We start from the raw sequence: 15,303 nt of genomic DNA, 5'->3' as shown, positions 1-15,303 counted from the left end.
CCCGTAATAACAATACACAGGACGAGACCCATAATAACAAGACACAGGACGAGACCCATATTAACAACACACAGGACGAGACCCATAATAACAAGACACAGGACGAGACCCATAATAACAAGACACAGGACGAGACCCATATTAACAACACACAGGACGAGACCCATAATAACAAGACACAGGACGAGACCCATATTAACAACACACAGGACGAGACCCATAATAACAATACACGGGACGAGACCCATATTAACAATACACAGGACGAGACCCATAATAACAATACACGGGACGAGACCCATATTAACAATACACGGGACGAGACCCGTAATAACATACACAGGATGAGACCCGTAATAACAAGACACGGGACGAGACCCATATTAACAATACACGGGACGAGACCCATATTAACAATACATGGGACGAGACCCTTAATAACAATACACAGGACGAGACCCGTAATAACAACACACAGGACGAGACCCGTAATAACAACACACAGGACGAGACCCGTAATAACAACACACGGGACGAGACCCGTAATAAGTGCACACGAACACGGTAACACGCAAGCCAATACAACAGAGCACAGGTACTCACCAGACCAACGGACATGGAACAATAATCAACAAGGACAATGGGGAACAGAGGGCACAAATATACACATACTAATCAGGGGGAATGGAACCAGGTGTGCGTAATGAGACAAGACAGTCCGGGGTTGGTGGTAATGATCCAGTTCAGTGACGGAGCTGGTGAATGGAATGAGCAGCAGCACCGGGGGAATCCGTGACACTTCCTCCCCCTGACTCTCTGCACCAGCAGCGGTACGACATCGGCCTCGGGGATGGGAGAGCAGCGGTACGACACCGGCCTCGGGATGGGAGAGCAACGACACCGGCCTCGGGGATGGGAGAGCAGCGGTAACACACCGGCCTCGGGGATGGGAGAGCGAGAGGGAGAGCAGCGGAACGACACCGGCCTCGGGATGGGAGAGCGAGAGGGAGAGCAGCGGTACGACACCGGCCTCGGGGATGGGAGAGCGAAGGAGAGCAGCAGGTACGACACCGGCCTCGGGGATGGGAGAGCAATAATCACACCGGCCTCGGGATGGGGAGCAGAGGGAGAGCAAATATACACACCGGCCTCAGGGGATGGGAGGCGGCGGAATGACACCGGCCTCGGGGATGGGAGAGCGAGAGGGAGAGCAGCGGCACGACACTGGCCTAGGAGATGGGAGAGCGGCGGAACGACACCGGCCTCGGGGATGGGAGAGCGAGAGGGAGAGCAGCTACGACACCGGCCTCGGGGATGGGAGAGCGAGAGGGAGAGCAGCGGTACGACACCGGCCTAGGGGATGGGAGAGCGGCGGAACGACATCGGCCTCGGGGATGGGAGAGCGAGAGGGAGAGCAGCGAAACGACACCGGCCTCGGGGATGGGAGAGCGAGAGGGAGAGCAGCGGTACGACACCGGCCTCGGGGATGGGAGAGCGAGAGAGAAATACTGTGTGACTGCTGATGTTCATCATCAAATTATTGCATCATCAAATGATCAAAGATTTGAAAGGTAAACTAAACAATTGAAGCGGAACTCAAACTGATCACCAAAGCTTTGATAAGAGGATTCTGAATGAGAAATAATCTGTGCAACTCGTTTACTAAATAATTGCTCGAGATTAATGCAGCTACAGTCCTTAAACACTCTAACCTCAACATTCTCTTAACCAGCCCCATACTGTTAACAAGAGGGCAGCAAGCTGCTTTTCATTGACTGGACAGAAGGGGGGGGGGGTGTTCTGAATCTACTCCAGCCATTGAAGAGAAGGCCGTCTCCTTCATCTGAGTGAGTGACTGTAAGATTGGTTTATTTTAGTTCATCATGTCTCTCATCAATCATTACCATGTGACTGGGTCAGCACTACGATATGACAGAAGTGAAGAGCTTATGTGGTCTGAAGTTTCTGGCACTGCCTCCCTGTGAGTAAACACACAAAAGACACGCTCGTCCCATTATTCTCCCTCCCTCCCTCCCTCCCTCCCTCCCTCCCTCCCTCCCTCCCTCCCTCCCTCCCTCCCTCCCTCCCTCCCTCCCTCCCTCCCTCCCTCCCTCCCTCCCTCCCTCCCTCCCTCCCTCCCTCCCTCCCTCTCTTCCCTGTTCCTCTCTCCCTCCCTCCATCCAGGGATACAGCATATGAAGCCAATGTGTGGCTCTGGTTTGGGTGTGTGAACTAGCTGCCAGACCACATCAGACACCGCTGAGCTGAGGACGCAAATTGCTGTGACGTCTTCCCCCTCCCACCCTCTCTTTCACTCCCTCTCGTTCTTTCTCTTTCACCCGCTCTCTCTTTCTCTCACTCTTTCTCCCTGTCTGTCCTCCTTCTCACATTTAAAGGGGTGATAAATAGTTTTTTTCCCCATGACCTCTTTGTATTCATACAATTTTTCTCTCCCTTTACTCTCTCTCTCTCTCTCTCTCTCTCTCTCTCTCTCTCTCTCTCTCTCCTCTCTCTCTCTCTCTCTCTTTCTCTCTCTCTCCCTTTCCTCTCTCTTTCTCTTTCTCTCTCTCTCTCCCCTCTCTCTCTCTCCTCTCTCTCTCTCTCTTTCCTTTCCTCTCTCTCTCTTTCTCTCTCTCTCCCTTTCCTCTCTCTTTCTCGTTCTCTCTCTCTCTCTCCCCTCTCTCTCTCTCCTTTTCTCTCTCCCCTCTCTCTCTCCCTTTCCTCTCTCTCTCTCTTTCTCTCTCTCTCCCTTTCCTCTCTCTCTCTCTTTTTCTCTCTCCCCTCTCTCTCTCTCTCTCTCTCTCTCCTTTTCTCTCTCTCCTCTCTCTCTCTCTCTCTCTCTCTCTCTCTCTCTCTCTCTCTCTCTCTCTCTCTCTCTCTGTCTTTCTCTCTCTCTCACTGTCTCTCTCTCTCTCTCTCTCTCTCTCTCTCTCTCTCTCTCTCTCTCTCTCTCTCTCTCTCTCTCTCTCTCTCTCTTCTTCTCTCTCTCTCTCTCTCTCTCTCTCTCTCTCTCTCTCTCTCTCTCTCTCTCTCTCTCTCTCTCTCTCTCTCTCTCTCTCTCCCCCTCTCTCTCCCTCTCCTCTCTCTCTCTCTCTCTCTCTCTCTCTCCCCCTCTCTCTGTGGGCTGTCTGTGTGAAGTGATCAGATCAAACTGGGCTAAAGACAGGTATTCATTCACATGAATTTATTCACTGTGATCTGTAGTATAGTGTGTCTGGACCCACCCTGACGCAGCGATATGGCGCCTTCACAGTCCCAATCAGAATTGAGAAGCAGTGAGGATCCTAATGGATAACGGAGCATTATGGTAAAAGAGGAGTCACAACTTGGCCCTTTTAAAAAAATAATGTAAACTCATATCAGATGTTCTAAATTATTTTCTTAAGTGGAAAGATTGAAGAACAAAGTGGATGGTTTGGCAACAGATTGTCTGCTGGATGAGTACTATTCTTCAACCTCACCTCATAGGGCAGAGGTTTCCAATCATTTAGAAATCTCAAAAATTCCCGCCACCCAACCAATTGAAAAAAAACAACAACTTGTAATTAAGAGCCAATGTTAACATTTTTTATTTTATTTGGCGCTATGGCAGTCAATTGAAAAACATTCTGGCAGTATGTCTGATTGTCTTCTCAACTCACCGACACATGCTTTTAATGTGTGGCTATGACAGTCAATTGCAAATTAGTCCAAAATGTTCTGATTGTCTCTTGTCTTTGATTGCCTCCTGTCTCTGATTGTCTCTTGTCTCACTCAATGAGATGGGTGTGGCTTGATGCATGTGGTGTTGGAGCTTCTTAAAGTCACCGGGGCGTGGTCGACAGTGCTCACCTCATCTCTGCTGTCACATCCAACCTGGATCCATATTTGGTTTTTAATGCAGACGAGAGCACTGAATCCAGCTTCACACAGATATGAGCTGACGAAGGCACGACCACAAATTTTAACGCTCGGAGGAAGACAGCAGGGACCAACTTTGAGACCAACTCTCCTCCGTAGTGACCCGTGAATATCTGCAGCGTTTGATCACATGACATCTCGATCAGCTGCAGTGGTGTAAAGTACTTAAGTAAAAAATACTTTAAAGTACTACTTAAGCAGTTTTTTGGGGTATCTGTACTTTAGTATTTATATTGTTGACTACTTTTACTTCACTACATTCCTTAAGGAAATACTGTACTTTTTACTCCATACATTTTCCTTGACAATGCTTAGCAGGACAGGAAAATAGTCAAATTCACGCGTTTATCAACAGAACATCCCTGGTCATCTCTACTGCCTCTGATCTGGTGGACTCACTAAACACAACATGCTTTGTTTGTAAATTATGTCTGAGTGTTGGAGTGTGTCCCTGGCTGTTTGTAAATGATGTCTGAGTGTTGGAGTGTGTCCCTGGCTGTTTGTAAATGATGTCTGAGTGTTGGAGTGTGTCCCTGGCTGTTTGTAAATGATGTCTGAGTGTTGGAGTGTGCCCCTGGCTGTTTGTAAATGATGTCTGAGTGTTGGAGTGTGCCCCTGGCTGTTTGTAAATGATGTCTGAGTGTTGGAGTGTGTCCCTGGCTGTTTGTAAATGATGTCTGAGTGTTGGAGTGTGCCCCTGGCTGTTTGTAAATGATGTCTGAGTGTTGGAGTGTGCCCCTGGCTGTTTGTAAATTATGTCTGAGTGTTGGAGTGTGTCCCTGGCTGTTTGTAAATGATGTCTGAGTGTTGGAGTGTGTCCCTGGCTGTTTGTAAATGATGTCTGAGTGTTGGAGTGTGTCCCTGGCTGTTTGTAAATGATGTCTTAGTGTTGGAGTGTGTCCCTGGCTGTTTGTAAATGATGTCTGAGTGTTGGAGTGTGTCCCTGGCTGTTTGTAAATGATGTCTGAGTGTTGGAGTGTGTCCCTGGCTGTTTGTAAATGATGTCTGAGTGTTGGAGTGTGTCCCTGGCTGTTTGTAAATGATGTCTGAGTGTTGGAGTGTGTCCCTGGCTGTTTGTAAATGATGTCTGAGTGTTGGAGTGTGTCCCTGGCTGTTTGTAAATGATGTCTGAGTGTTGGAGTGTGCCCCTGGCTTTCCGTAATAAAAAAAAACAAGAAAATTGTACCATCTGGTTTGCTTAATTTAAGGAATTTGAAATTGTTTATACTTTTACTTTTGATACTGGAGTATATTTTAAACCACATATTTTTAAACTTTTACTCAAGTAGAATTTTACTGGGTGACATTTAATTTTACTTGAGTCATTTTTTGATTCAAATATGACAGTTGGGTAGTTTCCCCACCACTGATCAGCTGTTCGGCATGTCAACTGAGCTCAGTTAATTGATTTGGGATCACAGTCAAACAGATTTTGCACCCAGGCATACTTTTTCATTTCTAAGTCTGGGAAATAAGTCCCAAAGTGCTCTTCCAAGCTTTGAAGGTGAGCAGTTATCAATCATGTTGGACACTCACTGATGTTGTTGTCTGTTAGAAACTTGCACAGCCAAGAGAGAAGCTGGTACGGTTCGCTTTTGAAAGACTCTCTCTCCAATAAGAAATCTTTCCTCTGAATCCACTGAAATGGTCACCTATCGGTAGAATGCTTTTTTTGTATTTTGTATTTCCCCTGCATGCTTGCATTCAGTTCGTTTAGTTTCCCAAATGTTACATAGGCAAGGAGACACCTTTTATTTTCTTTACTCAGAAAGTCAACAAAGTCTGTTTAGTTCTTTGTTTTTTTTACATCCATTGTGAATGACAACAGTTCCTCTCTCCATTTCAAACATCTTTCCAACACCCTCGATAACCATTACGCCTCGGTGTGAAATAACATATCATCATATGCTCTGATCCCATATCTCCACATGGGTTTGAGGAACAAGCACGCAGTGGATGTGGTTCGATGTAGTTTACAATGGAAGTTACCTGCTGCAGTAGATCTCAGTGTATTTCTGTGCTCAGCTCTTTTGCCGCCAGTTGCCTCTCTGTGTATCCATTCTAGCTCAGTGGGTGTATCATACAATTGGTCCATATGGCAGAGGCAGATACATTCAGTACTAGAGTGTAGAGGCCTTCCCGCCGTCCTGTGATAGATGGAGCCCCATCTGTGGAAAAGTCCACCATTCCATCCCATATGGAATGTTTTTCGCCAATATAGGCCACGCTCGGGAATTGTAAGACAGAACAATATGTCCTCTCGAATAACATCCCCCGACATATAGCCAACAAAATTCGATGCTTGGGAATCTCAGCCCTCACAGATAACATCCATTTGGAGAGCATATTATGGCAGGGGAGTTCTTGAGTCGTTCAATCAGAGGTTCCTATCGACAGCTAGCTACAGCATCAATTCTTCATTTCACAGTGTTATCTGCCACAGGTGATATGACTTGATGTGAGTTTCCATGCCTCTGCCTCCCCATACATTGTTTTTGAAATGATTTATGCTTTGACTTTGACTTTTGATGCTTAAGTATATTTTAGTGATTACATTTACTTTCGATACTCAATTACATTTAAAACCAAATACTTTTAGACTTTTACTCAAGTAGTGTTTTACTGGGTGACTTTCACTTTTACTTGAGTCATTTTCTTTTAAGGTATCTTTACTTTTGCTCAAGTATGATATTTGGGTACTTTTTCCGGTAATATCAAAGTCTCTGCAATAGTATGTGGTTTCGTTGCGTGTGCTATACGAACATCAGCCTTCTGGCCTCTCACAGACAGTCATGGACTTTTTGAATTGTGCCTGTTGCTTATTCAGTTGATCTTTTTGAAAAAAGCCTTGGGATTCTTGGCATTCTGTCAAGGTGCCGTTGAAGCTCGTTGGGCTTCCTGCTCTCAGGTGAGAGGATATTTCCACACGAGGTATTTAGGATTTTCCTCATTGTTTTCAGTTATGCTAGTGAAGCCATATTTGAGGTTGGTTTTGTTGTATTTTTTTTATCACGTTTTCTGCTTTTGTGCTGGTCAGTCACTTTTGCTTCACTTGATGCACTACTAGCCACCGAACTAGCCACCGAACTAGCCACCGAACTAGCCACCGAACTAGCCACCAAACTAGCCACCGAACTAGCCACCGAACTAGCCACCAAACTAGCCACCAAACTAGCCACCAAACTAGCCACCAAACTAGCCACCAAACTAGCCACCGAACTAGCCACCAAACTAGCCACCGAACTAGCCACCAAACTAGCCACCAAACTAGCCGATGATGGTGGTCTAAGAAAACGGTCAATTCTTCAGCAGAGTAGCCGGTCTAGCCGGTCTAGCCGGTCATCGTAGGAATGATTCAAGTCTACATGGTCAAGTGCGGCCTTTTGATCTAAGGGCTCTCTGTCGTTGGTAAAATGTTATATATGAGATTTCAGTTGTTTAAAGTTAACTTCATCACAAGCTTTTTGAGATAAAAAGATGAAATTATATTATTGATTAAATATCCCACCAGGCTTTTGGAAATTTTCCCGCGACCCCATTTTCTTATCAGGCAACCCCCCCACATGGGATCGTGACCCATAGTTTGGTAACCGCTGTCTGAGGGTTTCTGACGGGATTATGAACATAACTGTGTCCTGGTTTGATCACTGCATCCTCTGATGGCAGAAATAGCATCTTTAAAAGGTTGTTAAGTCCAGCAAGTACATAATGACAATCATAAATGTCCTTTTCACTCCAGAGTGGCACAGTGGTCTAAAGCACTGCATCTCAGTGCTAGAGGTGTCACTACAGTCACCCTGGTTCAAATCCAGGCTGTATCACAACTGGCTGTGATTGGGAGTCCCATAGGGCGGCGCACAATTGGCCCAGCGTCGTCCGGGTTTGGCCGGTGTAGTCCGTCATTGTAAATAAGAATTTGCTCTTAAATGCCTTGCCTAGTTAAATGAAGGTAAATATATATATGTGTATATATATATGTGTATATATACATATATACATATATATATGTGTATATATATATATATACACACATATATATATATATTTACCTTCATTTAACTAGGCAAGGCATTTAAGAGCAAATTCTTATATATATATATATATATATAATAACATTCAACTCCAAGGGATGAGAGCAGTGAAGCGTGTTTAATTTTTGAGCTAACTTTGAGAAATAATGTTGATACCAAGTCCTAGATATAGGTATCAGTTCGTTTTTAGGGAAAGAAAGGAAGACGTGAAACTGAAAAGAAAAACAATTCCAGGACTGACCAAAGTGTGAACACACAACTTCCTTGGAACTTCTGACTCACCAAATAAACAGTTTGCCCATGGTAGTGATCAGCACATTTTCTAAACACACACGCACATGGGTATGTGCACACTTACACACCGACAGAGGCACGGGTGCAGGGTCGGGGCTGTGGCCGGGGACGGCGCACATGAGAGGCAGGCTTTGAAAATAAGCCCTCATTTGGGCAGAGTGGATTCAGATGCCTTGGCCACGGCTCAAAGGGAAACGGCTCTCCGGTTCAGCTTATTATTTCAATGGATACAAGGCGCTGATATTCTCAAGTGTGGGTCGTTTCAATCAACCGTTCTGGAGCTTCGCACCCGGTGGCTCGGGTCAAGGCCACGGTCATAGAGCTGAAGCTGCAGATGGGGTCTGATGTCCTGTCAGGGTTTGGACCGGGCCCGATCCCCAGCCAGAGACAGAGACTGCATGTGGTGGGGGCTGGGAGCTGGAAGTTGGGAGCCGGATCTGGCAAAGAACACAAAAAATGCTGTAAATTGGATTCGTCTGTGGCGAGGGAATCCCAGGCCTAACCAAATAAAAAATGGCTCTAAGATGCAGCTAGCGTTTTACAAGAGTGAGTGAGAGTTGTGTGTGAGGGTTGTGAGTGAGGGTTGTGTGTGAGGGTTGTGTGTGAGGGTTAGGGGCGTATGTTTAATTCCCAGACAGAAACATAGAAAAGAGAGAGAGAGACATAGAGAGGAGAGAGAGACAGAGAGAAGAGAGAGAGATAGAGAGAAGAGAGAGAGAGACAAAGAGAAGAGAGAGAGACAGAGAGAAGACAGAAAGAGACAGAGAGAAGAGAGAGAGAGACAGAGAGAGAGACAGAGAGAAGAGAGAGAGTGATCAGAGAAGAGAGAGAGATACAGAGAGAAGAGAGAGAGAGAGGGGAGAGAGAGACAGAGAGAAGAGAGAGAGAGACAGAGAGAAGAGAGGGAGACAGAGAGAAGAGAGAGAGAGACAGAGAGAAGGGAGAGAGAGACAGAGAGAGAGTGAGAGACAGAGAGAAGAGAGAGAGACAGAGAGAAGAGAGAGAAACAGAGAGAAGAGAGAGAGACAGAGAGAAGAGAGAGAGAGACAGAGCAGAGAGAAAGAGACAGAGAGAAGAGAGAGAGAGAAAGGTGTATTCTTAAGAAAAGCTTTGACTATGTACAGACTTAGTGAACATAGCCTTGCTATTGAGAAAGGCCGCCGTCAGCGTAGTGTCCAGAGCATGGAGGCGCTACCAGGAGACAGGCTAGTACATCAGGAGACGTGGAGGAGGCCGTAGGAGGGCAACAACCCAGCAGCAGGACCGCTACCTCCGCCTTTGTGCAAGGAGGAGCAGGAGGAGCACTGCCAGAGACCTGCAAAATGACCTCCAGCAGGCCACAAATGTGCATGTGTCTGCTCAAACGGTCAGAAACAGACTCCATGAGTGTGGTATGAGGGCCCGACGTCCACAGGTGGGGGTTGTGCTTACAGCCCAACACCGTGCAGGACGTTTGGCATTTGCCAGAGAACACCAAGATTGGCAAATTCGCCACTGGCGCCCTGTGCTCTTCACAGATGAAAGCAGGTTCCCACTGAGCACATGTGACAGACATGACAGTCTGGAGACGCCGTGGAGAACGTTCTGCTGCCTGCAACATCCTCCAGTGTGACCGGTTTGGCGGTGGGTCAGTCATAGTGTGGGGTGGTATTTCTTTGGGGGGCTGCACAGCCCTCCATGTGCTCGCCAGAGGTAGCCTGACTGCCATTAGGTACCAAGATGAGATCCTCAGACCCCTTGTGAGACCATATGCTGGTGCGGTTGGCCCTGGGTTCCTCCTAATGCAAGACAATGCTAGACCTCATGTGGCTGGAGTGTGTCAGCAGTTCCTGCAAGAGGAAGGCATTGATGCTATGGACTGGCCCACCCGTTCCCCAGACCTGAATCCAATTGAGCACATCTGGGACATCATGTCTCGCTCCATCCACCATAGACTGTCCAGGAGTTGGCGGATGCTTTAGTCCAGGTCTGGGAGGAGATCCCTCAGGAGACCATCCGTCACCTCATCAGGAGCATGCCTAGGCATTGTAGGGAGGTCATACAGGCACGTGGAGGCCACACACACTACTGAGCCTCATTTTCAGCCTTGTTTTAAAGACATTACATCAAAGTTGGATCAGCCTGTAGTGTGGTTTTCCACTTTAATTTTGAGTGTGACTCTAAATCCAGACCTCCATGGGTTGATAAATTGGATTTCCATTGATCATTTTTTTGTGATTTTGTTGTCAGCACATTCAACTATGTAAAGAAACAAGTATTTAATAAGAATATTTCATTTATTCAGATCTAGGATGTGTTATTTCAGTGTTCCCATTATTTTTTTGAGCAGTGTATATATATAATATGACATTTGTAATATCTTTATTGTTTTGAAACGTCTGTATGTGTAATGTTTACTGTTAATTTTTATTGTCTATTTCACTTTTGTATATTATCTACCTCACTTGCATTAGCAATGTAATGCCAATAAAGCCCCTTGAATTGAATTGAATTGAATTGAGAAGAGCGAGAGACAGAGACAGAGAGAAGGGAGAGAGATACAGAGAGAGAGACAGAGAGAGACAGAGAGAGAGAGAGACAGAGAGAAGAGAGAGAGACAGAGAGAAGGGAGAGAGAGACAGAGAGAGAGAGACAGAGAGAAGAGAGAGACAAAGAGAAGAGAGAGAGACAGAGAGAAGGAGAGAGAGACAGAGAGAGAGAAGAGAGAGAGACAGAGAGAAGGGAGAGAGAGACAGAGAGAGAGACAGAGAGAGAGAGAGACAGAGAGAAGAGAGAGAGACAGAGAGAAGGGAGAGAGAGACAGAGAGAGAGAGACAGAGAGCAGAGAGAGAGACAGAGAGACAGAGAGAAGAGAGAGAGAGAGAGAGAGAGAGAGAGAGAGAGAGAGAGAGAGAGAGAGAGAGAGAGAAAGGTGGATTCTGGAGAAGTTCTATTGGTGTTAGTATTCAGTTGGTGTTCTAGAATGTAGTAAATATTCTAGTATTTTACCACGGGATAAGTACCGGCTTTCCTGACACAAACAAACAGTTAAAGTCTAGAGTCACAAAACGTTATGGAAGTAATTTATTTAGATTTTTTAACTTTGCTTTTTCTCTGACAGTTTTCTGTTTACTTACATAAACACATATTTGTTTGTTTTGTTGATCAACGTTTATTACCATACTGGATTGCTTTTCAAGTTTAACCATGTGGTTGTAGGCTTTATAAACACAGGCCTTGAAAATAAATCACAGTGCAGACAAACACAAAGCGACTAAACACAACGCAATGCAACAGAGCAAGTCAAATAAACCATCTCAACACGACAAGACAAAACACAACACAACGACACAATATTTCAGTCAAATCATTTTACTACGGTGGCCCTGAAGGAAGAAGTACCTTTACTAATTATTCACAATGCATCACAACACAAAACAACACAACACAAAACAACGCAACACAAAACAACACAACACAAAGCAACACAACACAAAACAACACAACACAACACAAAGCAACACAACACAAAACAACACAACACAAAGCAACACAACACAAAGCAACACAACACAAAACATCACAACACAAAACATCACAACACAAAGCAACACAACACAAAGCAACACAACACAAAACAACACAACACAAAGCAACACAACACAAAGCAACACAACACAACACAAACAACACAACACAAAACATCACAACACAAAACAACACAACACAACACAAAGCAACACAACACAAAAAACAAACAAAACAACACAACACAAAACAACACAAAACAACACAACACAAAACAAAACATCACAACACAAAACAACACAACACAAAACATCACAACACAAAACAACACAACACAAAGCAACACAACACAAAACATCACAACACAAAACAACACAACACAAAGCAACACAACACAAAGCAACACAACACAAAACAACACAACACAAAACATCACAACACAAAACAACACAACACAAAGCAACACAACACAAAACAACACAACACAACATAAAGCAACACAACACAAAACATCACAACACAAAACAACACAACATAAAGCAACACAACACAAAGCAACACAACACAACACAAAGCAACACAACACAAAACATCACAACACAAAACAACACAACACAACACAAAGCAACACAACACAAAACATCACAACACAAAACAACACAACACAAAGCAACACAACACAAAGCAACACAACACAACACAAAGCAACACAACACAAAACATCACAACACAAAACAACACAACACAAAACAAAACATCACAACACAAAACAACACAACACAAAACAAAACAAAGCAACACAACACAACACAACACAATGCAACGCAACACAACACAACACAACACAACACAACACAACACAACACAAAACAACACAAAACAACACAACACAATGCAACGCAACACAACACAACACAACACAACACAACACAACACAATGCAACGCAACACAAAACAACACAAAACAACACAACACAAAACAACGCAACACAAAACAAAACAAAGCAACACAAAACAACGCAACGCAACACAACACAAAACAACACAACACAACACAAAACAACACAAAACAAAACAACACAAAACAAAAAAACACAAAACAAAACAACGCAACACAAAACAACGCAACACAAAACAACACAAAACAAAACAACACAACACAAAACAACACAACACAAAACAACGCAACACAAAACAACACAACACAAAACAACGCAACACAAAACAAAACAACGCAACACAAAACAACACAAAACAACGCAACACAAAACAACGCAACACAAAACAACACAACACAAAACAACGCAACACAAAACAACACAACACAAAACAACGCAACACAAAACAAAACAACGCAACACAAAACAACGCAACACAAAACAACGCAACACAAAACAACACAACACAAAACAACGCAACACAAAACAAAACAACACAACACAAAACAAAGCAACACAAAACAACGCAACACAAAACAACGCAACACAAAACAAAACAACGCAACACAAAACAACACAACACAAAACAACACAACACAAAACAACGCAACACAAAACAAAACAACGCAACACAAAACAACGCAACACAAAACAACGCAACACAACACAAAACAAAGCAACACAAAACAACGCAACACAAAACAACGCAACACAAAACAACGCAACACAACACAAAACAAAGCAACACAACACAAAACAAAGCAACACAACACAAAACAACGCAACACAACACAAAACAAAGCAACACAAAACAACGCAACACAAAACAACACAACACAAAACAAAACAACGCAACACAAAACAAAGCAACACAAAACAATGCAACACAAAACAATGTAACACAAAACAAAGCAACACAACACAAAACAAAGCAACACAACACAAAACAATGCAACACAAAACAATGCAACACAAAACAAAGCAACACAACACAACACAACGCAACACAACACAAAACAAAGCAACACAACACAAAACAACTCAACACAACACAAAACAAAGCAACACAACACAAAACAACACAAAACAATGCAACAAATAACAACACAATGCAACACAAAACAACACAAAACAACACAAAACAACACAACATACCCTCAGTATCACAAACAAAACAGTACAACTAAACACAATCCCACCCTATGCCCTTGACGTGGCGATAGCCTCTCTGACTGTTCGAAGCCGCCCTACCTTGACGTGGTGATAACCTCTCTGACTGGTTGAAGCCGCCCTACCTTGACCTGGCGATAACCTCTCTGACTGGTTGAAGCCGCCCTACCTTGACCTGGCGATAACCTCTCTGACTGGTTGAAGCCGCCCTACCTTGACCTGGCGATAACCTCTCTGACTGGTTGAAGCCGCCCTACCTTGACCTGGCGATAACCTCTCTGACTGATTGAAGCCGCCCTACCTTGACCTGGCGATAACCTCTCTGACTGGTTAAAGCCGTCCTACCTTGACGTGGTGATAACCTCTCTGACTGGTTAAAGCCGTCCTACCTTGACGTGGTGATAACCTCTCTGACTGGTCGAAGCCGCCCTACCTTGACGTGGTGATAACCTCTCTGACTGGTTAAAGCCGTCCTACCTTGACGTGGTGATAACCTCTCTGACTGGTCGAAGCCGCCCTACCGTGACGTGGTGATAACCTCTCTGACTGGTTAAAGCCGTCCTACCTTGACGTGGTGATAACCTCTCTGACTGGTTGAAGCCGCCCTACCTTGACATGGCGATAACCTCTCTGACTGGTCGAAGCCGCCCTACCTTGACGTGGTGATAACCTCTCTAACTGGTCGAAGCCGCCCTACCTTGACGTGGTGATAACCTCTCTAACTGGTCGAAGCCGCCCTACCTTGACGTGGTGATAGCCTCTCTGACTGGTCGAAGCCACCCTACCTTGACATGGTGATAACCTCTCTGACTGGTTGAAGCCGCCCTACCTTGACATGGCGATAACCTCTCTGACTGGTCGAAGCCGCCCTACCTTGACATGGTGATAACCTCTCTGACTGGTCGAAGCCGCCCTACCTTGACGTGGTGATAATCTCTCTGACTGGTCGAAGCCGTCCTACCTTGACGTGGTGATAACCTCTCTGACTGGTTGAAGCCGTCCTACCTTGACGTGGTGATAACCTCTCTGACTGGTTGAAGCCGTCCTACCTTGACATGGTGATAACCTCTCTGACTGGCTGAAGCCGCCCTACCTTGATGTGGTGATAACCTCTCTGACTGGTTGAAGCCGCCCTACCTTGACGTGGTGATAACCTCTCTGACTGGCTGAAGCCGCCCTACCTTGATGTGGTGATAACCTCTCTGACTGGTTGAAACCGTCCTACCTTGACGTGGTGATAACCTCTCTGACTGGTTGAAGCCGCCCTACCTTGACATGGTGATAACCTCTCTGACTGGTCGAAGCCGCCCTACCTTGATGTGGCGATAGCCTCTCTGACTGGTCGAAGCCGCCCTACCGTGACGTGGCGATAGCCTCTCTGACTGGTTGAAGCCGCCCTACCTTGACGTGGTGATAGCCTCTCTGACTGGTCGAAGCCGCCCTACCTTGATGTGGCGATAGCC

Source organism: Oncorhynchus keta, chromosome 19 (genome assembly GCF_023373465.1).
Source record: "Oncorhynchus keta strain PuntledgeMale-10-30-2019 chromosome 19, Oket_V2, whole genome shotgun sequence".
Taxonomy (NCBI): Eukaryota; Metazoa; Chordata; class Actinopteri; order Salmoniformes; family Salmonidae; genus Oncorhynchus; species Oncorhynchus keta.
The sequence above is the reverse complement of the archived record's forward strand: the minus strand, read 5'-3'. Positions refer to the sequence as shown.